At 46.5% G+C, this 27,042-nt stretch overlaps 1 protein-coding gene across 1 annotated transcript in view; it reads left to right on the top strand.

Moving 5' to 3' along the window:
- Window positions 1-17,679: 17,679 nt before the first annotated feature.
- ATP10B (ATPase phospholipid transporting 10B (putative)) overlaps window positions 17,680-27,042 on the top strand; it is a 666,536-nt gene continuing 657,173 nt past the window's right edge. The window contains exon 1 of the mRNA XM_073649518.1: window positions 17,680-17,940. The gene's annotated coding sequence lies outside the window, so the exon portion shown is untranslated. The remainder of the gene's footprint in view (window positions 17,941-27,042) is intronic.

The raw sequence follows: 27,042 nt of genomic DNA, 5'->3' as shown, positions 1-27,042 counted from the left end.
GTTGTCTCACCTAACATCCAGCCTCTGCCTTCCAGGACTCTTGCCTTCCAAGCCTCTGGCCCTCCAAGGCTACTGGTATCGCTTACACATAAGGATCCAGCCTCTGCCTTTCAGGCTTCACCAGGCTTCACTAGGCCTCACTAAGCCTCTCCAGGCTAACGGTGTCCCACACACGGGAACAGGCCTCACGCCTTACACACCCTGTCTCAAAACTACCAGGGTTTATATATCTTCCAGTGCACACACAGGACCTGTGCTGATGTCACAGTCATGTGATCAGTCACCTGAGGGGGAGGTACATGGTCAGCCAAAACACACACTGGACCATTACAGTAATGCCGCAAGCCGCTGCATTACACTCATATATTATATAGAGTCATTACAAACTGAGTGATCTATTTCAAGTGTTTATTTCTGTTAATGTTGATGATTATGGCTTACAGCCAATGAAAACACAAAAGTCATTATATTTGTAAATGAAAATAATTAACAAAGAACACCTGCAAAAGCTTCCTAAGCATTTAAAAACATCCCTTAGTCTGTTTCAGTAGGCTCCACAATCATGGGGAAGACTGCTGACTTGACAGATGTTCAGAAGGCAGTCATAGACACACTCCATAAAGTCCCAGAGTTCCAATTTTCATTTGGAAATCAAGGTCCCAGAGTCTGGAGGAAGAGTAGAGAGGCACACAATCCAAGCTGCTTGAGGTCTAGTGTGAAGTTTCCACAATCAGTGATAGTTTGAGGAGCCATGTCATCTGCTGGTGTAGGTCCACTGTGTTTTATCAAGACCAAAGTCAGCGCAGCCGTCTACCAGGAAATTTGAGAGCACTTCATGCTTCCCTCTGCCAACAAGCTTTTTGGAGATGGAAATTTCATTCTCCAGCAGGACTTGGCACCTGTCCACACTGCCAAAAGTACCATTACCTGGTTTAGTGCTTAAGGTCTATGGGGTTAAGGTCAGGCCAGCAAACTCGCCTGACCTTAACCCCATAGAGAATATATGGGGTATTGTCAAGAGGAAGATGAGAGACACCAGACCCAACAATGTTGATGAGCTGAAGGCTGCTATCAAAGCAACCTGGGCTTCCATAACACCTCAGCATTGCCACAGGGTGATCGCCTCCATGCCGCAGCGCATTGATGCAGTAATTGATGCAAAAGGCGCCCAAACCAAGTATTGAGTGCATTTACTGAACATACATTTCAGTAGGACAATATTTTGGATTTTAAAACATTTTTCAAGCTGTTGTGTTATAAAGTATTCTAATTTACTGAGATAATGACCTTTGTGTTTTCATTGGCTGTAAGCCATAATCATCAACATTAACAGAAATAAACACTTGAAATAGATCACTCTGTTTGTAATGAATCTATATATGAGTTTCACTTTTTGTATTGAAGAACTGAAATAAATTCACTTTTTGATGATATTCTAATTTAGTGAGATGCACCTGTATATACAGTATATCACAAAAGTGAGTACACCCCTCACATTTTTGTAAATAATTGTCTATATCTTTTCATGGGACAACACTGAAGATTTGACACTTTGATAAAATATGAAGAAGTCAGTTGTACAGCTTGTATAACAGTGTAAATTTGATGTGCCCTCTAAATAATTTAGCATACAGCCATTAATGTCTGAACCGCTGACAACAAAAGTGAGTACACCCCTAAGTGAAAATGGTCAATTGTTCCAAATTAGCCATTTTCCCTCCCCGGTGTCATGTGACTCATTAGTGTTACAAGGTCTCAGGTGTGCATGGCGATCAGGTGGGTAAAATTTGGTGTTATCGTTCTCACACTGATCACTGGAAGTTCTACATGGCACCTCATGGCAAAGAACTCTGAGGATCTGAAAAAAAAATTGTTGCTCTACGTAAAGATGGCCTAGGCTATAAGAAGATTGCCAACACCCTGAAACTGAGCTGCAGCACAGCGGGCAAGACCATACAGTAGCTTAACAAGACAGGTACCACTCAGAACTGGCCTCGCCATGGTCGACCAAAGAAACTGTGTGCAAGTGCTCAGCGTCATATCTAGAGGTTGTCGTTTCAAAATAGACATATGATGAGTGCCGCCAGCATTGCTGAAGAGGTTAAAGGGATGGGGAGTTAGCCTGTTAGTGCTCAGGGTATACGCCGCACACTACATCTCATTGGTCTGCATGGCTGTTGTCCCAGAAAGAAGCCTCTTCTAAAGATTATGTACAATTTATGTGCCTGCAAATGATGATGATGCAGATGATGATGTGCATGCAAACAGTTTGCTGAAAAGCAAGCAGACTAAGGACATGGATTACTGGAACAATGTCCTGTGGCCTGATGAGACCAAGATAAACTTATTTGGCTCTGATGGTGTCAAGTGTGTGTGGCGGCAACCAGGCAATGAGTATAAAGACAAATGTGTTTTGCCTACAATGAAGCATGATGGTGGGAGTGTCATGGTTTGGGGCTGCATGAGTGTTGCCGGCTGTGGGGAGCTACAGTTCATTAAGGGAACCATGAATGCCATCATGTACTGTGACATACTGAAGCAGAGCATCATACCCTCGCTTTGGAAACTGATCTGCAGAAGCCTCCAAAATGACCACTGCCTTTTTAAAGAAGCGGAGGGTAAAGGTGCAGGACTGGCCAAGCATGTCTCCAGACCTAAACCCTATTGAGCATCTGTGGGGTATCCACAAATGATAGGTGGATGAACGCAAGATCTCTAACATCCACCAGCTCCATGATGTCATCATGGAGGAGTGGAAGAAGATTCCCATGGCAACCTGTGAAGTTCTAGTGAACTGCATGCCCAAGAGAGGTAAAGCTGTGCTTGAATATAATGGTGGCTATACAAAATATTGACACTGGGCACAATTTGGCCATTTTCACTTAAGGGTGTACACACTTTTGTTGCCAGCAGTTTAGACATTAATGGCTGTGTGATGAGTTATTTAGAGGGCACACCAAATTTACACTGTTATACAAGCTGTACACTGACTACTTTACATTGTGTCAAAGTGTTATATCTCCTGTGTTGTCCCATGAAAAGATATAATAAAATATTTTCAAAAATGTGAAGAGTGTACTCACTTTTGTGATATACTGTATACCACGATGGGGCCCAGTATAAGGGACATATTACCAGAATGGGGCCCAGGATAAGGGACATATTACCAGGTTGGGGCCCAAGATAAGGCACATATTACCTGGATGATGCCCAGGATAAGGGACATATTACCAGGATAAGGGACATATTACCAGAATGGGACCCGAGATAAGGGACATATACCAGGATAAGGGACATATTACCATGAAGGAGCCCAGGATAAGGGATATATTACCAGGATGGGACCCAGTATAAGGGACATATTACCAGAATAGGGCCTAATATAAGGGACATATTATCAGAATGGAACCCAGGATGAGGGACATATTACCAGGATGGGACCCAGTATAAGGGACATATTACCAGAATGGGACCAAAGATAAGGGACATATACCAGGATAAGGGACATATTACCAGGATGGGACCCAGTATAAGGGACATATTACCAGAATGGGGCCCAGGATAAGGGACATATTACCAGGATGGGGCCCAGGATAAGAGACATATTACCAGGATGAGGCCCAGGATAAGGGACATATTACCAGGTTGGGGCCCAAGATAAGGCACATATTACCAGGATGAGGCCCAGGATAAGGGACATATTACCAGGATGGGGCCCAGGATAAGGGACATATTACCAGGTTGGGGCCCAAGATAAGGCACATATTACCAGGATGAGGCCCAGGATAAGGGACATATTACGAGGATAAGGGACATATTACCAGGATGGGGCCCAGGATAAGGGCCATATACCAGGATAATAAAATGTAAATCGCTGGTGCCTGGACCTGGTGCTCGAGTAGGGTCCAATGCCATATAATTATAGAAAAACCTTGGCACTCAAAGGCGTAAAGAAAACTTAAATTTTAATAGCCAACGAAATGCTGGGAATGGTATCAAAAAGAGGTAGAAGAACGCAATATCTCCTCAGCGTGGTTTCTTAGAGTCAGGGTATGCTGGAATAGCGACAAGGACATGGTATCCACCGCTAGTGTAGGGTTTATCAAGGGCTGCGAGCCTAAGAAAATGAGGGTGGCAGCAAGTACTCCGCTAGCGGTGGATACCGCGTGTGTTCTACCATTCAGACAGACCCTGACCCATATAAATTGGGACTCATGTCCTTGCTGCTACCCTCATTTTCTTAGGCTCGCAGCCCTTGATAAACCCTTCACTAGCGGTGGATACCGCATCCTGGTCGCTATTCCAGCGTACCCTGACTCTAAGAAACCACACTGTGGAGATATTGCATTCCTCCTTCCTCTTTTTGATACCATTCCCAGCATTTGGTACACTGATGAAGGTCATGTTGACGTTTTTTGCTGTGGACTGATGTTAAAATTAAGTTTAGTTTACGCCTTTGAGTGCCGAGGTTTTTCTATATACCAAGATAAGGGATATATTACCATGATGGGGCCCAGGATAAGGGATATACTATATATACCAGGATGGGGGATATATATATACCAGGATGAGGCCCATGATAATGGACATATACCGGGATAAGGGATATATTACCGTGATGGAGACCAGGATAAGGGACATATACACCAGGATGAGGGATACATATATACCAGAATGGGGCACAGGATAAAATACATATACCAGGATGTGGGACATATTTACTAGGATGGGGGATATATATATACACAAGTATGGGCCCAGGATAAGGGACATATGCAGGTGCTTCTCACAAAATTAGAATATCATCAAAAAGTTAATTAATTTCAGTTCTTCAATACAAAAAAGTGAAACTCATATATTATATAGTCATTACAAACAGAGTGATCTATTTCAAGTGTTTATTTCAGTTAATGTTGAGGATTATTGCTTACAGCCAACGAAAACACAAAAGTCATTATCTCAGTAAATTAGAATACTTTATAACAACAGCTTGAAAAATGTTTTTAAAATCCGAAATGTTGTCCTATTGAAATGTATGTTCATTAAATGCACTGAATACCTGGTCGGGGCTCCTTTTGCATAAACTTCTGCATCAATGTGGCGTGGCATGGAGGTGATCAGCCTGTGGCACTGCTGAGGTGTTATGAAAGCCAAGGTTGCTTTAATAGCAGCCTTCAGCTCGTCTGCATTGTTGGGTCTGGTGTCTGGTGTGCAGTTTGCTGGCCAATCAAGCATAGTGATACTGTTGTTTTTAAACCAGGTATTGGTACTTTGGCAGTGTGGACAGATGCCAAGTCCTGCTGGAGCATGAAATATCCATCTCTAAAAAGCTGGCAGAGGGAAGCATGACGTGCTCTACAATTTCCAGCAGATGACATGACTCCCCAAACCATCACCGATTGTGGAAGCTTCACACTAGACCTCAAGCAGCTTGGATTGTGGCCTCCCCACTCTTCCTCCAGACTCTGGGACATTGTTTTCCAAATGAAATGCAAAATTTACTTTCATCTGAAAACAACAACTTGGATCACTGAGCAACAGTCCAGGTCTTTTTCTCTTTGGCCCAGGTAAGACACTTCTGGCGTTGTCTATTGGTCATGAGGGGCTTGACACAAGGAATGCAACACTTGTAGCCCACGTCCTGGATACATCTGTGTGTGGTGGCTCTTGAAGCAATGACTTCAGCAGCAGTCCACTCCTTGTGAATCTCCCCCCAATTTTTGAATGGCCTTTTCTTAACAATCCTTTCAAGGCTGCGGTTATCCCGGTTGCTTGTGCACAATTTTCTACCACATTTTTTCTTGACCTTTTGTGGCTTACCCTCCTTGTGGAGTGTGTCAATGACTGCCTTCTGGACATCAGTCAAATCAGCAGTCTTCCCCATGAGTGTGGAGCCTACTGAAACAGACTAAGGGAACGTTTTAAAGGTAACCGGTCACATCCTAGCTACTATAAACACTGCCCGAATAGCGTTGTTAGTGAGGTAATTGTGGCACCCTGCTGTGCACAGGTACCACAGGACCAAGGGTGCATGGATGGACTTCTCCACAAGAGGCCCTCATTACATACAGACACCTCCACTCTTCCACCTCATACCACCAGATGGAGCCCGTTAGGGATATATATATATATGGAGGGTGGAGCCAGGCAGAGCAGATCAGTCAGACTGAGAGAGAGTCTGAGAGCGTGCTGATGCTGAGAGCAGCGACGACGCAGCGCATCTGCTGCTGAGTTATGAGGGTCCCGAGTGTGGCCGAAGGCAAGAGGAGAAAGGAGAGAGGAGTTAAGGGTGAAGAGGATCATCATAGGCTCACCCTGATATACAAACCGGACACCGGGTCCGCGCCTACAGGGTCCCTTTATACCCAGTAGGGACCACCGGCATTCCAGGAGGACTACAAGTCCCTGGCAGACCTGAAGCTAGACCCATTACAGGACAAGGAACCATGAAGGCCCCAGCATTACCAGGGATAGTGGTTGCCAGCAGAAGGTCCTACTACCGAGCGACAGGTGAAGGAACAGCACGACACATAAGCTAGGCCCAGTTGCAGGCTGGCCAGGAGCACACAGAGACGCAGACACGGACCAGGAGGCCTTATACCCGCTCACTGGGGAGAAGTCCTGAAGTGCACCTGACTCGCCCCCTGGGCCGTGGGGCACTCGGATCCGGGCAATAGGGAATGATGGGGGTAGTAGTAGCAACCCGGTTCGGTGGCTCAGGGTGGTCAGACCAATGGTAGTCTGCTATGCTCTATTGATAATGTCCGACTACGCCACCCGTGGATTGCGGTTATTAGGAACCGCTGCTGCATGCAGACCGCTGGGGCTGATGAGGTGTGCAGCTAGGGTAGTGTGACTCCCCACGGGAAGAGTGCGGCCCCAGGGCAGTATAATGGATGGTGTGAGTGATGGTAGTGAGCGTCCCAGTGCTGTTAGTGCTGGAGGAGCAAGGAGCACACAGACAACAGGTTGCAGTCCAGGGTCTTTACTAGAACAGGTAAATTGACCCACAAACAGTCCCAGCTAGGAGGGGACCTGGATGTCTGAGGACTGGTTCTCTGCTGGAGGATGTAGAATCCTCCCAGCCTCAGACACCAAAGTCTGGTAAAGTCAGTCTCTTATCTGCCAAGACAGGCTTGCTTCGCCTCTTGTCTCTGGCTTGTGGCTCTCCTCCTGCCACACTTCCTCTTAGGTGCAATAAAAAACAGTCTGTCCCTGCTCTGCTCTGGGACACGTCTCAGTCCTGAGACAGGCCTTCAAGTTTTCCCTAACCCTGCCCCCAGCACCAGCTTTTATAGGGGCAGCCTGCTCCCCCTACTGGCCTGAGACAGGAGGTACTGCATGCTAATATTCCCCTGACCAGAGAACCTCCCCCTTGCTCTCAGACACAGCTTTAATATATTTTGTGGCATCCAGGCCAGGGTGACACATCCCCCCCTAGTAAAATTTAGTACTCCGGGACTAAACAGTAAACAAGGATTATATGCATGACCATAAAACATTAGTATACAAGCGACGCACAGATTGAGTTCTTAAGGTCACAGTGTGGCCTGTGACCGGGTGTCCATATCACCAATACAACGGGGAGCCTTAACCAGGTGGGGGTCTGTCCTACCCCAAGTCCTTTACAGTCTTAGTTCATTCCTTGGTTAGGCTCCGAACGCAGTCCATACAAGGTCCCGGTTATAAAAAGTCCATAACCTTTGAGTCCTTACGGTAGCTGCAAGAAACTGAAACACAGAATTACCAAACATGCATGTAACTTGGCAAACAATTTCAACATTTGGCAACAGGGTTATTTACAATTTTAGTACACTCTATATTTTCCAGCGAGCGGGTATCTGCCCCTTTGTGCTCCTGGTTGATCTACGTAGCCCACTGTCTGGTGGTGGACCAACCTGGCTTTCCCCACTAGCGTTAGGGGTACAGCTACCAGCTGGGTGTACAGGTAGGGCAGGCAGCTGTCTGCGGGTCCTTTGGCTTACCGCAGGCATTGGAGGCTCACTGTCAGCAGAGGATTGACTCTCCTGGGCTGCTGGTACAGGCTCTTCTGCCTCTGGAACTGCTTGCTCCTCTTCACCTTCCGGCTCTGTTGCAGGTTGTTGCGCAGTTGGTTGCAGGAAATGCAGGACAGGTACCACTATGGCATCATTTATGCGAGTCCAGGACTGAGGGAACTCTCCGAGAACGGTGCTGATCATTTCTTCCTTGTCCGCTGCGGGTTCAAGGTCACTCTGATCCTCTTCTGCACTACGAAGTTGCTCGGGGCACCTTTTGAGGTGGTCTCTGGAGACGGTACTAGTGGTTTCTCCTCCGTCCTTGGTGATCACGCACACCTTCGGGTTGTCGTGATCAGACTGCAGTACAGTGTAGGGTTCCCTTTCCCACTGGTCGACCAACTTATGTAGCCTTCTCTTCCGCTTCAGGACCTGCTCACCAGGTTCTAGGGGACCAGCAGGGGCGTGTTGGTTGAAGAGTCTTTCTTGCCTTTCTCTCACCTGGGCCAGGCTCTTCTCCACACTCTCCTGTACCTTCCTGTACTGCAGTTGCCTTTCCGTATCCCAGTCCGCATCCGAGGAGGTGTCCTCAGGTGTTAGGACTCCCATCTCCAGGTCTACGGGCAGCTTACCTGGTCTGGCTCGCATCAGGTAAGCCGGGGTGCAGTTTGTAGCATTCACCGGGATATGATTGTATAAGTCTATCAGATCCGGCAGTTTTTCTGGCCACAGGCTGCGTTCCTCCAGGGGCAACGTCTTTAGGAGATCAATGACTATATTGTTCATCTTCTCACACATCCCGTTGGTTTGGGGGTGGTAAGGCGTTGTACGAATCTTCTTACAGCCATAGAGGTTGCAGAACTCCTGGAAGATTTCAGCCTCGAACGCTGGACCCTGGTCTGTCAGGACCTGTTCCGGATACCCGTGTGGACGGCAGAAATATTGCCGGAAGGCTCTGGCCGCTGTTTGGGCTGTCAAGTCTTTTACCGGGACCACCACGAGAAAACGGGAATAGTGGTCCACGATTGTCAGGGCGTAGATGTACCCTGACCGGCTTGGAGCCAACTTGACGTGGTCTAGAGCTACCAGCTCAAGAGGCTGCGTGGTGACGATGGGCCTCAAGGGTGTCTTCTGGCTGGTGCGGTCCTTCCTCCTCAGGTGACAAGGGCCACAGTCTCTGCACCACTTTTCTACAGCCCCTCTCATGCCGACCCAAAAGAACCTTCCTCTTAGCAGGAACTCCAGTTTCTTCCAACCGAAGTGTCCCGCTCTGTCATGGTAAGCCCCCAGGACCATAGCTGCATCCCGCCTTGGGACCACGACTTGCCAGGTCAGCTCGTGCGTCCGGTGGTTAACAATCCTTCTGCATAACTTGCCTTCATAGAGGAACAGCTTGCTCTTCTCCTTCCATAGCTGCTTGGCTTCCTCTGGGGCATCTGGATCTAGGCGGGCGTCTTCCCGGGTCAGCAGATCTTTCACCAGGCGGACTGCAGGGTCACTATCCTGGGTCTCGGCCCAGCTGTGGTGAGGTAGGGGATTGATCATCACAGTTGTTAGATCCTCCTCCTTCACGCGGTGAGAGCGTTGAGCGGCTCCATACCGGTGAAACGCGGGGAGTTCTACCTCCTCCAGCTCTTCTGGGTCTTCGTCACCCTCAGGTAAGTGAGGCATCCTTGATAGGGCATCCGCGTTGGCATTGGTTTTGCCTGCCCGGTACTTGATCACGAACTCATAGTTGGAGAGACGGGCCATCCACCGCTGTTCCAGGGCACCCAGTCTTGCATTGTCCAGGTGTGTCAACGGGTTGTTGTCCGTGTACACGGAGAACTTTGCAGAGGCCAGGTAATGCTTGAAGCGTTCCGTCATGGCCCACACCACCGCCAAGAATTCTAGCTTGAAGGAGCTGTAATTCTCCGGGTTCCTCTCGGTGGGCCTCAGCTTCCGACTGGCGTATGCGATCACCCGTTCTCTGCCCTGTTGGTTTTGGGACAGTACGGCTCCCAGTCCCACATTACTGGCGTCTGAGTGAAGGATAAAAGGCTGGCCATAATCAGGGTAGGCCAGGATCTCATCCCCCGTGAGGGCCATCTTCAACTGGCGGAAGGACTCCTCTTCCGGTTTATCCCACTTGAAGGGTGGCTTTTGACTCCTTGACTTAGACTGTCCGATCAGGAGGTCCTGCATAGGAGCTGCCATCTTAGTGAACCCGGGGATGAACCTTCGGTAGTAGCCTACCAACCCGAGAAACTGTCTCAACTCCTTGATGTTCGAGGGGCTTGGCCAGCTCTTGATTGCCGTGACCTTGTCAGGGTCGGGGGCTACTCCTTCTGCACTTACCATGTGCCCTCGGTACTGGACCTTTGGTTTCAGCAGGTGACACTTCGATGGTTTCACCTGCAGGCCATAGCCTGCCAGGGCTTCGAACACCTCAGCCAGGTGTTTGAGATGGTCCTCGTAGGTCTTCGAATAGACGATCACGTCGTCCAGGTAAAGGAGTCCCGTCTCAAAGTTTTGGTGCCCTAGACAGCATTCCATCAGCCGCTGGAAGGTCCCTGGTGCGTTGCAGAGCCCGAAAGGCATACAGTTGAATTCGCTCAGTCCCATAGGGGTGGTGAAGGCGGTCTTCTCCTCGTCAGCCTCTGCCACAGGAACCTGCCAGTACCCGCTAGTAAGGTCCAAAGTAGAAAAGAAGTTAGCTGATTTTAGTGCGGCTAAAGACTCCTCTATTCTAGGCAGCGGGTATGCGTCTTTGTGGGTGATACGGTTGATTTGTCTATAGTCCACGCACATTCTCATGGTGCCGTCTTTCTTTTTCACCAGAACCAAGGGGGCTGCCCAGGGGCTACAGCTGTCTCTAATGACCCCAGCTTCTTTCATTTCTCTTAGCATGCCCTTGGCGTTCTGATAATGTGCATGGGGTACAGGCCTGTGTCTCTCTTTTATTGGTGGGTGGCTCCCTGTGGGGATGTGGTGTTCTATCCCCTTTACTCTGCCGAAGTCTAGCGGGTGCTTACTAAAGACTCTCTCGTACTCCTGTACCACCAGGTAGACTCCTTGTTTTTGGTGCAGGGGAGTGGAGTCAGCACCCACATGGAGTTTCTGGCACCAGTCCTCCTTTTGTTTCTGGGAGCCATTACCCTCCGCCTGTGGAGATGGAGGCAAGGGTTCCACGGCCCTGATAGCTTTGTGTTCGACCACAAACAGCTTGGCGAGTGTAGCGTACCTGGGTAAGTGTACTTCCCTATCCCCAATGTTGAGGATGCGGACGGGCACCCTCCCATGACGGACATCAACCACCCCCCGGGCTGTCAAAATGGTGGGCCTGCTGTCTGAGTACACGGGTTCTACCATGGCTTGGTAGTCTCTACCTCTCAACCCGATTGCAGTCCGACACCAGATCATCATTTCACTTTTGGGAGGCATGGAAATGGGGAATGGGTCACTCAGTCTTACGCTACCGATCTCACCACCAGACAGTTCTACCTGCTGCCGTCTCATCAGGGCTTTTATCTCCTTGTTGAGGACTGTCTGTTGGCTGGAACTAGCATTCACCGCCACCTATTGTAGAATTACAATTACCTCTGAAAGACAATTTTCAATTACGTTAGTACCCACAGTTATTTTAGGGTGACTTTCACGACGGTCAATGTCCACAATAATTACTCCCTGTGCCGGCAGTTCAACTTTACCAATTTTAATGGTCATCTCCTTGAACCCCATCTGCGGCACGGGTAAGCCATTACTGGCGATGATGCTCAAGTTACTGTCTGGATACCGTGTGATATCAGCATCAGTCCAATACTGCTTAAAAAGCACGTAAGGGATAGTGGTTACTTGTGACCCAGTATCCAGCAAGGCGCTCATGGGGATACCGTCCAGCACCACGGGTAAAACCGGGCGCCCCCCAACGTACTTATTACACCAATTGTAAGGGCCTGGTGATCTTATGCCTGGGGGTTGGCCCTCTGCCCCAAGTTGGACCCGTTTAAATTACAGTACCTGGAAATGTGTCCGGGCTGGTTGCATCGACGGCAAATGGGCTGTCCATCCTCTGCGTAGCGGTCTGTGGGCCTCCCTCGGAACGACGGGATCCTCCTCTGTCGACGCCACGGGACATCCTCCGGACTTGAAGCCAGCTCGATGGGTCTTGCCGGGTCCACTTGCAACGCCTGGACGGTCCTGGTCAACGCCGCGACGCTCCTGGTCAGCTCCTCTACTTGGTGGTGCAGGTCTTTCGACGCGGCTTGGTTCAGGGCCTGTGCATCAGCCCCCACGGGGTCCATAGAGGAGGGCGCCGCCTCCTGGTGGTAGGTAAGAGCAGGGCGCCGGGGGTTTATAGCGCCACTGGTTGCAGATTCACGGAGCACCCTTTTGGCCCTGTCCTTAAATTGGGCAAAGGTCAGGTCGGGGTTCTGAAAGAACATGAGGCGCAGTTGGGCCCTGTGGGCGCTAGACAGCAGACCTTCTATGAATTGTTCTGTTAGCAGCTTATCCTTTTCCTGCACACTGCCAGGGTCAGTTTGTTGAATAGCCCTCAAGGCTTCCTGCAGATTTAGGGCATAGTCTCTGATGCTGTCCTGTGCCCGCTGCTTACATCCATAGAACCTCATTTTAATCTCAGCGGAGGTACGTGTATCAAAGATACCCTGCAGCCGGGCCAGAATACCTTTCACAGTCCTTTTCTCCTCAGTGGGCCATGAATTTACCTCCCTTTGGGCTGCGCCAGTTAACTGCCCTGTTAGTATGCGGACCTTCTGTTCCTCTGTCAGGGGGTAGACTTGGAACAAACTGTACAGCCTTTCCTTAAAGTCAGTTAGGGCATGGGGCTCCCCTGAGTACTTGGGCAGCCAGGCCGCTCCAGGGATGTAGGGCAGGGAAAAGGGCATCACCGCTGCTGCAGCTGCGTTGCTGGTAGTGGGCGCCTCTGTGTCCGACATCTTCCTCCCCCCTAGTTAAGCGTGGCCTAACTGACTTTACGATCCTCTTCTGTAGGCCGCGGCTCCGCTGCTGCTGCTATGGACGAGGACCTGGCGTCGCGTCCTGATGACGTCAGCGTTGCTCTCTCTCCCTTCCAGGACCTTGCGCAGCGTCGGTGCATGGGGTGGAGCTTCGGATCTCGCGCGGTTTTGATGTCCACGCACCTCTTCTTCCCGCGCGGCGTCCAGAAGATGGCGTCCGATGGCGGGAAGCAGCTGCGGATGGCGGGAAGACGGCAGAAGACGGCGGGAAACGGTCCAAGATGGCGTCTGATGGCGGGAAACCTCTTTTCAGGTAAGTGCAAAGTCTCTTTCAGGCACGCAATACCCGTTTGTGGCGGGTTGGTTGCAATCCTGCCAAAGCTGACTCGCCCCCTAGGCCGTGGGGCACTCGGATCTGGGCAATAGGGAACGATGGGGGTAGTAGTGGCAACCCGGTTCCGTGGCTCAGGGTGGTCAGACCAATGGTAGTCTGCTATGCTCTATTGATAATGTCCGACTACGCCACCCGTGGATTGCGGTTATTAGGAACCGCTGCTGCATGCAGACCGCTGGGGCTGATGAGGTGTGCAGCTAGGGTAGTGTGACTCCCCACGGGAAGAGTGCGGCCCCAGGGCAGTATAATGGATGGTGTGAGTGATGGTAGTGAGAGTCCCAGTGCTGATAGTGCTGGAGGAGCAAGGAGCACACAGACAACAGGTTGCAGTCCAGGGTCTTTACTAGAACAGGTAAATTGACCCACAAACAGTCCCAGCTAGGAGGGGACCTGGATGTCTGAGAGCAACGGGGAAATTGGCCCTGGTGAGGGTGAGGGTGTAGGCCTACCGTGCTTTCTGTGCTCCTTCTGGCTATCTCCTCGTTATAGGGTAACAGCCCACGTTTCCAAGCTTTCCGTGTATTCTCGCCTGTATGGCCTGCGACGTGGGTTCCTTTCTGCTCCCAGCCTTGTACGGCTTTGCTGGTCCCTTCTGTTGTGGCAGGGCCTCCAGGCTTCTTAGGCCAAGGAATATACAGTCCCTTGCGGACTGGTTCTCTGCTGGAGGATGTAGAATCATCCCAGCCTCAGACACCAAAGTCTGGTAAAGTCAGTCTCATATCTGCCAAGACAGGCTTGCTTCGCCTCTTGTCTCTGGCTTGTGGCTCTCCTCCTGCCACACTTCCTCTTAGGTGCAATACAAAACTGTCTGTCCCTGCTCTGCTCTGGGACACGTCTCAGTCCTGAGACAGGCCTTCAAGTTTTCCCTAACCCTGCCCCCAGCACCAGCTTTTATAGGGGCAGCCTGCTCCCCCTACTGGCCTGAGACAGGAGGTACTGCATGCTAATGTTCCCCTGACCAGAGAACCTCCCCCTTGCTCTCAGACACAGCTTTAATATATTTTGTGGCATCCAGGCCAGGGTGACACACACCCATCCTACTGAGTAGCCTGGGCAGTACCTGACATCCGCACCTGTAAAGGTATTGAAGTGAATCCCCTGTCTCTGTCAGTTACTCCTGCTGCGCCATCCCGACTGCACAACAAGCCCCAGCATCACCACCTATCAAACTCCACACTGCCCCGGGGGCCCGCTCCACCTGTGGGGAGCAGAAACATCCCAGCTGCCATCCCATCACCCCCCGGAGGTCTGCAGCAGCGCTGATAAACCTTACCAGGTACCACAGGTGGCGTCACAAACTATTTACTTTATTTTTATTTTCTATCCAAGTTACAATCCCCTTTTTGGTTGACCGCCCTGGACCATGGACCGGGCCAGCCACTGTGACATACCCCCCCCCCAGCATCCATAGGCCCGGCTGCCGAGTACCCCATTGCCCCATCGCGTCATAATGTGCATCACTGACAAGTTTTTTTCATTAAAATTGGTGGTATTATAATGATTTTATAACCTTTGATATACTTTGTCCTACCTGCTCGTTTTAAGTCATAGGGGTGGGATTCTCAGATTCAGTTATGGGTGGGCGCAGCATTCAGCCACTGCTGGCGCCGCCCACGTATTTGAATATTGCTCCCGGCAAGCGCTATTATTGTGGGGCGCATGCGCATTTGTACATGTTCGGCCGCTGGTCCCGTGCCTGTGCAGCGAGGCTGTGTGGTTACTGCGCATGCGCTATGACCCTCTGTTCCCCGGGCATGTGGGAATATATATACCAGGATGGGGAATATGCCAGGATGGGGCCCAGGCAGGATAAGGAACATATATACCAGGATAGGGGATATATATACCATGAAGGGGAATATATATACCAGGACGGGGGATATATATCAGGAGAGGGGGGCCCCAGTCCAAATCTTGCATCGGGGCCCATTGGACTCTAGTTACGCCACTGATTGATAGGTTATCAATACAAGATCATGGTGATCTAATACCCAGCACGCCCACTGATCAGCTATTATAACCTCCAGCACAGGCTGGCTATAAACAAAGAGCAGAACTCCACAACTCTGTCCACCCTGCCAGGACTGGTGCAGGTACTGCAGATCACATCCTATTTTCTTCAATGCGTTCCACTCTGTACAATGTTTATATCTGGCCACCAACAGAGGTGATAACAGAGACCAGTGGGAGGAGCCACATGTCGGACCACAACAGACATGATATTGATGACCTTTTCTATTGATAGGTCATAAATTTAAAAGTAGTGGGCAAACGGAACCTATCATGTAAAATAGCACTATTAACCTGAAGATATGGGGTTAATCTGCAGGTTAATAACATTCTGACACAGTGCGGTGACAGCAGTGAGAATCCCACTGCTGGAAGGAAGTTAAAGGAGTTGTCCAGTACTTTTTATTATCTCCCCAATATATTCACCCTGTGCCCATAAGGGTTTTTGGAAATACCTTTGGTTGTTCTTCTTGCCTGTCAGCGGCGCTATTGCTGACCTCTCACAGGCATCACGTGACCCCCGGCTGCAGCCGGTTCTGACATCCGCTGATGTCACGTCAAGTTCCGGCTGCAGCCGGGGCTGGGGGTGACTCAGTGCTGCGTTCCACAGTGAGTGATGGGTTGTGGGTGGGGGTATCTCGTGTGTCACACCCAGCATCCACCACGCACTCTCCCTCTCCTCATTCATTGGGAAAGCGCGCGGTGGATGCTTGGTGTGACGCATGGGGTAACCCTGCCCACAGCCCAGTATCCACCGCAGGGACCGCGTCACTGATGTCACACCTCACTTGACGTAACATCAGCGGAAGAAAAAGTCAGCTGCTGCAGCCGGGGGTCACATGAGGCCTGTGAGTGGCCACTGATAGTGCCGCTCACAGGCAAGAAGAACAACCAAAGGTATTTACAAAAACATTTATGGGCACATGGTGAATACATTGGGGAGATAATAAAAAGTACTGGATAACTTCTTTAACTAAAATGAAAGGTTGCAGAAACTGATGCAACTGCACTCTAGTCCCTCCTAGTGTATTTTTGAGTACACCAGTATTTTAGGGCAAATTTTGCACCATTTTGTAAAAAGTGCAACATTTTCACACCAAAAAGACGCAAAAACAGTTCAAGACAGAAAAAAAGACCAATTTTAACGTTGCGCCAGATTTATGACTCAAATTTGTCACCCAAAAAGGCAGCTAATATAACAATAAAAAAAAGGAAGTGACTTAAAATGATGAATTTGTATTTTAAAGGGTTGGTCTGGTGAAAACAAATACAGTAAGCACCTTACCACAGAATAGGTGATAACTAGCTGATCGATGGGGTCCTGTGTCTGCTACTTACACTGAAGATAGGGGAACTTTTATCCCCATTACCAAATGGAGCAGCAGCTCGAAACCCAGCCGCCCTCCATTCATTTTTTATGGGGTTACCAGAGAAAGCCGAGCAAAGCGCTCAGCAGCAAAGGTGCGAGTCCTAGTGATCAAACCCCCAGTATCCTGTGGATAAGCAATAACTTATTTTCACTGTACAACCTTTTTAGTTCTTCGCCATTGTCAAAACCTCTGTTTGCTGTCAGCTGAAAAGAACATTTTTGTTTACATCCAAAGGTTGACCACAGGTACAGGTCTAATCCTGCTTTTTTGCTGAGAAAAGGATATTTTGTGAGTGAAACATCTGAAAATGAGTAATTTAAGAAGCTCGTGGAGCAAGTTTTTTAGCTTCTGGATATAAATAAGAACGTTTTCATCCACTGACAGCAAACAGAGCTGGTGAATTGACAATCAAGTCAATTAACCGGAAAGACAAAGTATGGCAGCACGACCATTATACTAAAAATTAGTTTTAGGTTTACAGATTTTTATTTGGCTTTTTAAGATTTATATTTTTTATATTCTTTCTTCTATTATTTTTAGTATCCAAAACCAGAAAAGGAGAGTAAGAAAAGACCCTGATCCCAACATGCTGTGGATTTTTGTACAAGCGGTGAAGGAATGCTAATACGCTGCTTACCTGACCTCACCTGTGATTTACGTCTTAGTATTGTGCAGGTGGGGGACACAGGGAGGGGTACTGTGAGGGAGGGGGTAACAGGCGTGATCACAGAAGTGGAACATAAGCGTTCATACTGTATAATCCTGTAATACAGATATTCCACCGCTGACGTTACAATAAATCTACAACTTATTAGTGCCTTAACTTTACATTATACTGTCAAATACACGCCGTACGCTCCTGGCATGGAGGCGGTTAATAGTACCCATGTGCAAAGTGTTTGTAGGAACACAATGCAGGTCTGTGTGAGCTGCTAGGAATTCATTAGGGCACAGCAGACAGCCTACACTAGGACTAGGCATGCTTCCTCCAGAAAGTGTGGAGAAGCTTGAGAAGACTAGGTGTGGCTAGGACGCTTCTTATCTTTCTAGTCAGTGCTGGGCAGGTTTGTTTCTTCCTTCAGTGAGCAGGGTGTGTGGGCGAAGCCTGAAGAACACCAAACTTTCTGTGTAACCATCCCAGAAGTTCTGCTGTTTAGATCTGTGGATGCCTCAAGGAAATCTCAAGAGCCGGCCTTGTCCTCTGCAGCACAGTAAGTCCCTCATATTCCTCCTGTTGTCACATCTGAGTCGCTGGCTCTTTATAAAACTTGTAAGTTGAGTTTGCACATAGAGTGTACAGGTGAGCAGACCACCTGCCTTCATAGCTTCAGGGGCTGCGAGTGAGCGGAAGTCCAAATGGAGATGTTTTAGGACTGCTTCAGACATCCGTGCAGATTGGGCCAAGCGTGGACCACAACGCACTCACGGGCCGCAGGTCTCTCGACTCCAGCATAACATATATGTTTCACATATAGAAATCATATCTATTAGGATATGTGTAAAATTTCTGCATCTCTTGGCAGGAAAAACGCAGCTTCAAAAAATGTGCGTTTTTGACTGATTTGAGTGAAGGCAATGGTGATAAACAGGCGGAAAACGCACAGAGAATTGACATGCTGCAGATTTTCTGCACCAAATCTGCAAGTCAAAAATAAGCAACGTGTGCATGAGGTTTCTCATTCACTTTTGCTGGTGTCCGGATTGCTTCAGGCTTTGCTACCTCTAGGGGTATGTGCACACGATCCTGAGCCGCTGCGGGTTTGAAGCTGCGTGTCTATGCTGTGTCAAACCTGCAGCGGCCAGATATTAGAGCATAGTGGATGAGATTTCTAGAAATCCCATGTCCATTATGCGTCTATCCTGTGGATCACCCGCGGATACGGACATGCTGCGTGTCTTTCCAGACCACAGCAAGTCGATTTCTCCGGAGGGTCCAAATGCAGGCTTTACCAACCTTAGACCAACCTCTATGAGGAAAGTCCGCAGGTGAAAAAAAAATGGCGCATAAAATGAGCGGAAGCCGCCCGGACAGTGTGCACATACCTTAACGCACCATATCTGAAACGTGTGCACACAGCCTTAAAGTCAATGAGGCTGTTCATATGTCTGTGTATTTTTGCAGACGGAGTGGTCCACACAAATATACGGACCAACTGGTGACTAAGTTCCTAATCAAATTCACGAATGAAAGTCTATAGGTCAGAGAAAAAAAAAATCAAACAATAGTCGGGTGCCATGTGCGCTGCCAGTTTTTCACTTAAGGCACCACTCCATCATTTTTCTTTTTTATTGCACCACTGGAATGGGCTTTAAATATAATTCCCCTGTCCAGTGGCTCATACTGACCTGCCACCGCCTTCATCCATTTCCAGAGTCGCTCCATCGGTCTCTGGTGACCTGGCGGCTGCTCCAGTGTTTCATGGAAGTCACTTTCCAATATAAGTCTATAAGCTTCTCGTTCTGTCTTCCATAGACTTGTATTGAGAGCTTGTGACGTAGCTTCTGACTTCCGGCCAGTCATGGGATTGGAGCGGTGTCAAAAATACTATGAAAATGCTGGCGTTGAAGTATATGACTGGGGGCAGGAGGGCTTGCATTTAATGCGCCACTCCAAAGCTGAAGAAAAAAACTCTGGAGTGGTGCTTTAATGTTTGATAACAGAAGCTTGTAAAACCTTTTATCAGTTTTTTTTTTTTTTTTTTTTTTTTATTACGGAGAAAAACTGGTGAAACCGTGCTGGTAAAAACTGATAATGACGAAACTTTGTTGGAACATTTTTTTTCGTGAAAAATCAGCTTTTTACATACAAGCGCTATCTGTGTTTTTCACGGGTAGCACTCGTACCTGTGATAGTCTATTGGGCCATTCACATTTCGTTAGGTTTTAGAAGAGTTAAAATTGACCAAAAATGTTTCATTTTTCAAGGAAATTAGATTTTGTTAATTTTTTACAGACTTATTCAGTTAGGAAGAGACTTGAGGGGCCTTTTTATATGGGAAAACCCCAGAAGTGGTACCATTTTAAAAACTACACCTCTCCAATTATTCTAAACTGCTGTTAAGAAATTTGTAAACCTTTCAGGTGCTAATTAGGAATTAGGGCAAAGTGGAATGAAAAATTTTTTTTTTCTTCTAAAATGTTTCTTTAGCGGCAAACTTTTCATTTTCACAAGGTGTAATAAGAGAAAATATACCCTAAAAAGTATTGTTGTCTCCCGAATATGTAATATCCCACAGGTGGTCAAAAACTGCTGTTTGTACACATGACCGGGTTTCAGAAGAAGTGCTATTTGGTATTTGGAGTGTAATATTGGCTGGAATAGTTTGTGGACACCATGTTGCATTTTCTGAGCCCCTTAGGTACAAAAGCAGCAGAACCCCCCCCCCCCCCTACACACACACATGACCCCCCCCCCCCCCATTTTGGAAACAAGACCCCTCAAGGAATTAATCTTGCCATTTTTTACCCACATGTGCTTCACAGCACTCTTATTCCATTTAAGTGTCATAAAATATTACGTTTTTGTGTTTTTTATGTTTTCCAGTGAAATGTTATTTTAGCTTCAAGTTTGTAATTTTCGCAAGGGCAGGAGAAAATGGACTCTATTATATGTTACTCAGTTTCTCCTGAATGCGGCCATATTTGTGGTCAAAACCTGTCTGGATACATGGCAGGGCTTGGAAAGGAAACAGCGCTATTTGATTGTTGGAGTGAAAATTTGGCTGGAATACATTTTGGATGACATGTCGCATTTGCAGAGCCCCTGACATTCCAAAACTCTTCCCCCTCCCCCCACAAGCTAACCCATTTTGAGAACTAGACCTCACAAAGGCTGTGTGCCCACGATGCGTTTTTAAAGCATTTCCGCAGTGGCAAAAACGCTGCAGAAACGCTTAAAAAATGCTGTGCACATGGTGCGGAAATTTCCACTGCGGATTATCATTGCGGAAAAAAAAGCAGCACTACCAATTATTTTGCAGAAGTGCTGCGTTTTCGCCGCCATTGACTTGCATTAGAACGCATGGATTACGCATCACTGTATATGTAGATGCGTTCCAATGTGTGGATGCTACCCGGGTGTGGAGGAGAGAAGACTCTCACCCAGACACAGGTACCATAGTACCTGTAAAAAAAAAAAAAAAAAAAAAAAAAAAAAAAAAAAAAAAAAAAAGAAAATTAAAAATGTTATATTTACCTTCGATGGCCCCCGCTGCTCTCGTCCTCCCATGGCGGCAGATCGCGGTGGACTAAAGGACCTGCGCTGACGTCATAGTCATGTGACGGGTCACGCGATGCTGACGTCGGCAGGTCCTTCAGTGTACCGCGATCTGCCGGCAGCCAGGACGGAGTGAAGCAAAACTGCGGGGGCCATCGGAAGGTAAGTATAGATTTATTTTTTTATTTTTAACCATTCTTTGGGGTCACACTATATAAATCTATACCGTTTGCATGGATTTATATAGTGTGACCAAGTTGACAAACACTTTCCAAGTGATGCTAAAATCGCTTGGAAAGCGCTTGATAACCCGCATGTGGAAATGCAAGTGAAGAACGCTTCACATCCGCATGTCCCTGGCAGGAAACCGCATGTACAATCCGCATGTGTTTTGTCTGCCAGGGGAGATGCAGAAACACTCAGGAAAAATCCGGAGCATTTCTGCATCGTGGGCACATAGCCAAAGAATTTACCTTGGGATGTGGTGACCATTTTTAATCCCACAGGTGATTCACAGAATTTTATAACATTTAGATATAAAAACGAAAAATTACATTTTATCCATGGTTTTAGCCCCAAATTTTATAATATGAACTCTGGGGCGCTGTAGGATTACTTCTCAGTTCCGAGAAAATGCAGTGTTGAATATTAAAGCCTCTTAATGACCACTGTGAAAACATATACGGTTAATGTATCAAATTTATTTTTGACAGCTTTCTTCCTTAAAAAGCCAGAAAAAATGTTGTACTTTAAATTTGCACAAAAATGCGTGACAATTTTGATATTTTAGAAAATGTGTGCCGTCTGTGTTGTATTGGAGAAGTTTCGTAATTTAATTCTTTCTTTATCTATCCATGAAAAACACTGATAGTAAAAATGGACACACTGATGCAAAAGACTGACACCAGTACTATTTTTCACGTCCATGTTTAACCCCTTTACAGCCCAAGGTGGTTTGCACGTTAATGACCAGGCCAATTTTTACAATTCTGACCACTGTCACTTTATGAGGTAATTACTCTGGAACGCTTCAACGGATCCCCCTGATTCTGAGATTGTTTTTTCGTGACATATTGTACTTCATGATTGCGGTAAAATTTCTTCGATATCACTTGTGTTTATTTGTGAAAAAATTTGGCGAATTTTTGCAATTTTCAAACTTTGAATTTTTATGCCCTTAAATCAGAGAGATATGTCACACAAAATAGTTAATAAATAACATTTCCCACATGTCTACTTTACATCAGCACAATTTTGGAACCAGAATTTTTTTTTTGTTATGGAGCTATAAGGGTTAAAAGTTGACCAGTGATTTCTCATTTTTCCAACAAAATTTACAAAACCATTTTTCTAGGGACCACATCACATTTGAAGTCACTTTGAGAGGTCTTTATGACAGAAAATACCCAAAAGTGACACCATTCTAAAAACTGCACCCCTCAAGGTGCTCAAAACCACATTCAAGAACTTTATTAACCCTTCAGGTGCTTCTCAGGAATTTTTGGAATGTGGAAGAAAAAATGAACATTTAACTTTTTTCACAAAAATGTTACTTTAGACCCAATTTTTTTTATTTTCACAGGGGTAACAGGAAAAAATGGACCCCAAAATTTGTTGTGCAATTTCCCCTGGGCACGAAGATACCCCATATGTGGGGAAAAACCACTGTTTGGGCGCACGGCAGGGGTCAGAAGGGAAGGAGCACCATTTGACTTTTTGAATGTAAAATTTGCTTGAATAATTAGCGGACGCCATGTTGCGTTTGGAGAGCCCCTGATATGCCTAAACAGTGGAAACCCCCCAACAAGTGACCCCATTTTGGAAACTAGACTCCCCAAGGCACCTATTTAGATGCATAGTGAGCACTTGGAACCCCCAGGTGCTTCACAAATTGATTCGTAAAAATGAAAAAGTGGAAAAAAAAACACTTTTTTATTTTTACAGATTAATTTGTGAAGCACCTGGGGGTTTCCAAGTGCTCACTATGCATCTAGATGCGTGCCTTGGGGGGTCTAGTTTCCAAAATGGGGTCACTTGTGGGGGAACTCAAATGTTTAGGCACACAGGGGCTCTCCAAACGCAACATGGTGTCCGCTAACAATTTGAGCCGATTTTCCATTCAATTTGTTAGCGGACACCATGTCGCGTTTGGAGAGCCCCTGTGTGCCTAAACAGTGGAAACCCCCCACAAGTGACCCCATTTTGGAAACTAGACCTCTCAAGGATTTTATCAAGGGGTATAGTGAACATTTTGAACCCAGAGGTATGACACAGAATTTGATAACATTAGGTCATCATATTGAATAAGTTGTCATTAGTCTTGAGTGCAAGTGCTCGCTACTTGAGTTTGCATCGGGTACTCATGTATGCACCATGTACTGCGTGTGCTCGAGTCCCTGCCCCGCATGTTTCACGGTTATTAGACACCCCAAAAAAAACATGCGGGGATCACTCGTGCATGGCAGGCAATCCCCGCAAAGTTTTTTTGGCCGCGAAGCATATGGGGCGGAGACTCGAGCATGTCACTCAAATACCTACGATACTCAATGCATACCAGAGCACCCGATGCAAACTCAAGTAGCGAGCACTTGCGCTCAACACTAGTCGCCATATCGTCATCTTTTTTTCTTACTTTTGAAAAAAATACCAACCCCATCACAACCCTAACCCCAACCCTAACCCTAGCCCAACCCTAACCCGAGAGTTTATTTTTTACTTCGTTCCTCGTGCTGTATAAGTGATTAGATGACTTTATTCTTCGGGTCGGTGCGATTACAGCGATACCAGAATCATATGGGGTTTTTATGATTGACAGCTGTCACACACTAAAAGACGCATTTTTTTGTAAAATCTAGTTTTTGCATCGCCATATTTTGAGAGCTATAATTTTTCCATATTTTGGCAAACAGAGTCATGTGACGGCTTGTTTTTTGTGGGATGAGTTGACATTTTTATTGGTGCCATTTTTAGGCACGTGACATTTTTTGATCGCTTTCTATTCCGATTTTTGGGAGGCAGAATAAACAAAAACCACCAATTCAGGAATTGTGTTTTTTTGTTTTTTTTTATTCTGTTCCACGTGTGGTAAAATTGATAAGGCAACTTTATTCTTTGGGTCAGTACGTTTACAGTGGTACCACATTTATATTGTTTTTCTATGTTTTGGCGCTTTTACACAATAAAAGATATTTTATAGAAAAAATTATTTTTTTGCATCACTTTATTCTGAGAGCTATAACTTTTTGATTTTTCGGATGATGGAGCTGTGTGGTGGCTTGTTTTTTGCAGGACAAGTAGACGCTTTCAGCGGTACCATTTTTATTTATATTTGTCTTTTTCATTGTGTGTTATTCCATTTTTTGTTTGGCAGTATGATGATAAAGTATTGTTTTTTGCTTCGTTTTTTATTTTTATTTTTTACCGTGTTCACTGAAGGGGTGAACTAGTGGGACAGTTTTATAGGTCAGGTCGTTCCGGACACGGCGATGCCAAATATGTGTACTTTTATTGTTTGTTTGCTTTTTTTTCATAATAATATTTATTGATGGGTACATTATATTTTTATTTATTTTTTATAAAATATTTTTAATTTTTTTTTTTTTTTTTTTTTTTTTTCACTTTCTGAGAGTTTTTACGCCTTTTTACTTTGTCCCACTGTGGGACTTTCACTTTTTTTATTCTGATCGCCTGCATAGCATAGGGATGGAGCACCATCCCTGTGACATGCAGGCAGTCAGCGCTGCACAGTGAGATTGTTTGGTCGTGCACTGCGCATGACCAAACAAAGTTCCTGCTGCCTGGTGACCCGGATGTTGTCATGACAACATCGGGTCGTCATGGCAACACCCGGGAAGCCCCGGCAGACAGCGCTGAAGGCCGGAAGAGGAGGTGAGTATTGCGATCACCTCCTCTTGCCACCGCAATGCTGCGATCGACTTCGATCGCAGCATTGCGGGGGTTAATGTGCCGGGGGCGGTGCCGGACCGCTCCCTGCACATAGTACCGGGTGTCAGCTGTGACAATCTGCTAACACCCGGCGGCGATCGCGCCCGCACAGCCTGTGTGCGCGGGCGATCGCCATGACGTACTAATACGGGTCAGGCTCTTAAAGCCCAGGGCACAGATGCGTATTAGTATGTCATGGGCTGTAAAGGGGTTAAACACGGACATGTGAATGAGGCCTCAATGAATCAGACACTCCACCCCGTTCTCGGGTGGCCTCTTAGCAGCTTTTTGTCAATATACAGTGTTGCCAATTGGTTCTGTTGATGGGGTTATACCTACATGTGCATCTCACTAAACTAGAATACCATCAAAAAGTTAATTTACTTCACTTCAGTTTTTCAATACAAAAAGTGAAACTCATATATTATATAGAGTCATTACAAACAGAGTGATTTATTTCTGTTAATGTTGATGATTATGGATTACAGCCAATGAAAACACAAGTCATTATCTCAGTAAATTAGAATACTTTACAACCCCTGGCAAAAATTATGAAATCACCGGGCACGGAGGATGTTCATTCAGTTGTTTAATGTTGTTGAAAAAAAGCAGATCACAGACATGGCACAAAACTAAAGTCATTTCAAATGGCAACTTTAGGGCTTTAAGAAACACTAAAAGAAATCAAGAAATCGAGATTAAAAATGTGGTACTCAGTAAGGGTAATTTTTTTTCAGACCAAGAAGAGGGAAAAAATTATGGAATCACTCTGTAAATTTTCATTTCCAAAACTAACACCTGCATCAAATTAGATCTGCTCGTTAGTCTGCATCTAAAAAGGAGTGATCACACCTGAAAAATATTACCCTTAATGAGTACCACATTTTTAATCTTGATTTCTTTTAGTGTTTCTTAAAGCCCTAAAGTTGCCATTTGAAATGACTTTAGTTTTGTGCCATGTCTGTGATCTGCTTTTTTTCAACAACATTAAACAACTGAATGAACATCTTCCGAGCCCGGTGATTCCATAATTTTTGTAGGGTTTGTATAACAGCATGAAAAATGTTTTTAAAATCTGAAATGTATGTTCAGTAAATGCACTCAATACTTGGTCGGGGCTCCTTTTGCATCAATGCGGCGTGGCATGAAGGCGATCAGCCGGTGGCACTGCTGACAAGTTATGGAAGCCCAGGTTGCTTTTACAGCAGCCTTCAGCTCCTCTGCATTGTTGGGTCTGGTGTCTCTCATCTTCCTCTTGACAATACCCCATAGGGTTAAGGTCAGGTGAGTTTGCTGGCCAATCAAGCACAGTGATACTGTTTTTTTTAAATCAGGTATTGATAGTTTTGTCAGTGTGGACAGGTGCCAAGTCCTGCTGGAGAATGAAATTTCCACCTCCAAAAAGCTTGTCGGCAGAGGGAAGCATGAAGTGCTCTAAAATTTTCTATAAGACGGCTACGCTGACTTTGGTCTTGATTAGTGATGAGCGAGCACTAAATTGCTCGGGTAATTGTTGCTTGGGTTGAGCAATTTGGAATACTCTGGTGCTCGACCCGAGCAACGAGCCCAATGTAACTCTATGGGAAACTCGAGCATTTTTCAGGCGGCTCTCCCCGGGGGTCTGCAGGGGGCCTAAAAATTGCCCAAATCGATGGGAACAGTGCTCAAATGACATAGGAACAGCATGGGAAAGACCCCTGGAAGAATTTCTGACCCCCAGGTCACTGCTGTCAACAACATTGTCAGAGTATTACACCACTTTTACGGACTCACAATAAAACATACAAAAACAAAAACAAAATGGATTTTCTGAGAAATATATTAAGGAACATCCTTTCCAGGGTAATGACTTGTCTATAAAGCAAAATAAATAAGCAAAACCAAAAATACTCCTCCACACCTTGCGCTATGTTCACACGTAGCGTTTTTGATGCGTTTTTTCACTTTTGCATTGCTTTCAACTATGACAAATGCATTCACTGGGAAATGTAATTTTAACATTTTACAACCTTATCTGCCCATGTGGTGTGTGACACATCATCAGACACATGCATACAGTGCTGAAAAGACATGGGAACAGCATGGGAAAGACCTCTGGAAGCATTTCTGACTCCCAGGTCACTGCCTAAAAGTGTGCCCATCATAAGTGATC

This window comes from Phyllobates terribilis, unplaced genomic scaffold (assembly GCF_046119375.1).
Source record: "Phyllobates terribilis strain yellow unplaced genomic scaffold, ASM4611937v1 Scaffold_10__3_contigs__length_209671492, whole genome shotgun sequence".
Taxonomy (NCBI): domain Eukaryota; kingdom Metazoa; phylum Chordata; class Amphibia; order Anura; family Dendrobatidae; genus Phyllobates; species Phyllobates terribilis.
The sequence above is the reverse complement of the archived record's forward strand: the minus strand, read 5'-3'. Positions and strand labels throughout refer to the sequence as shown.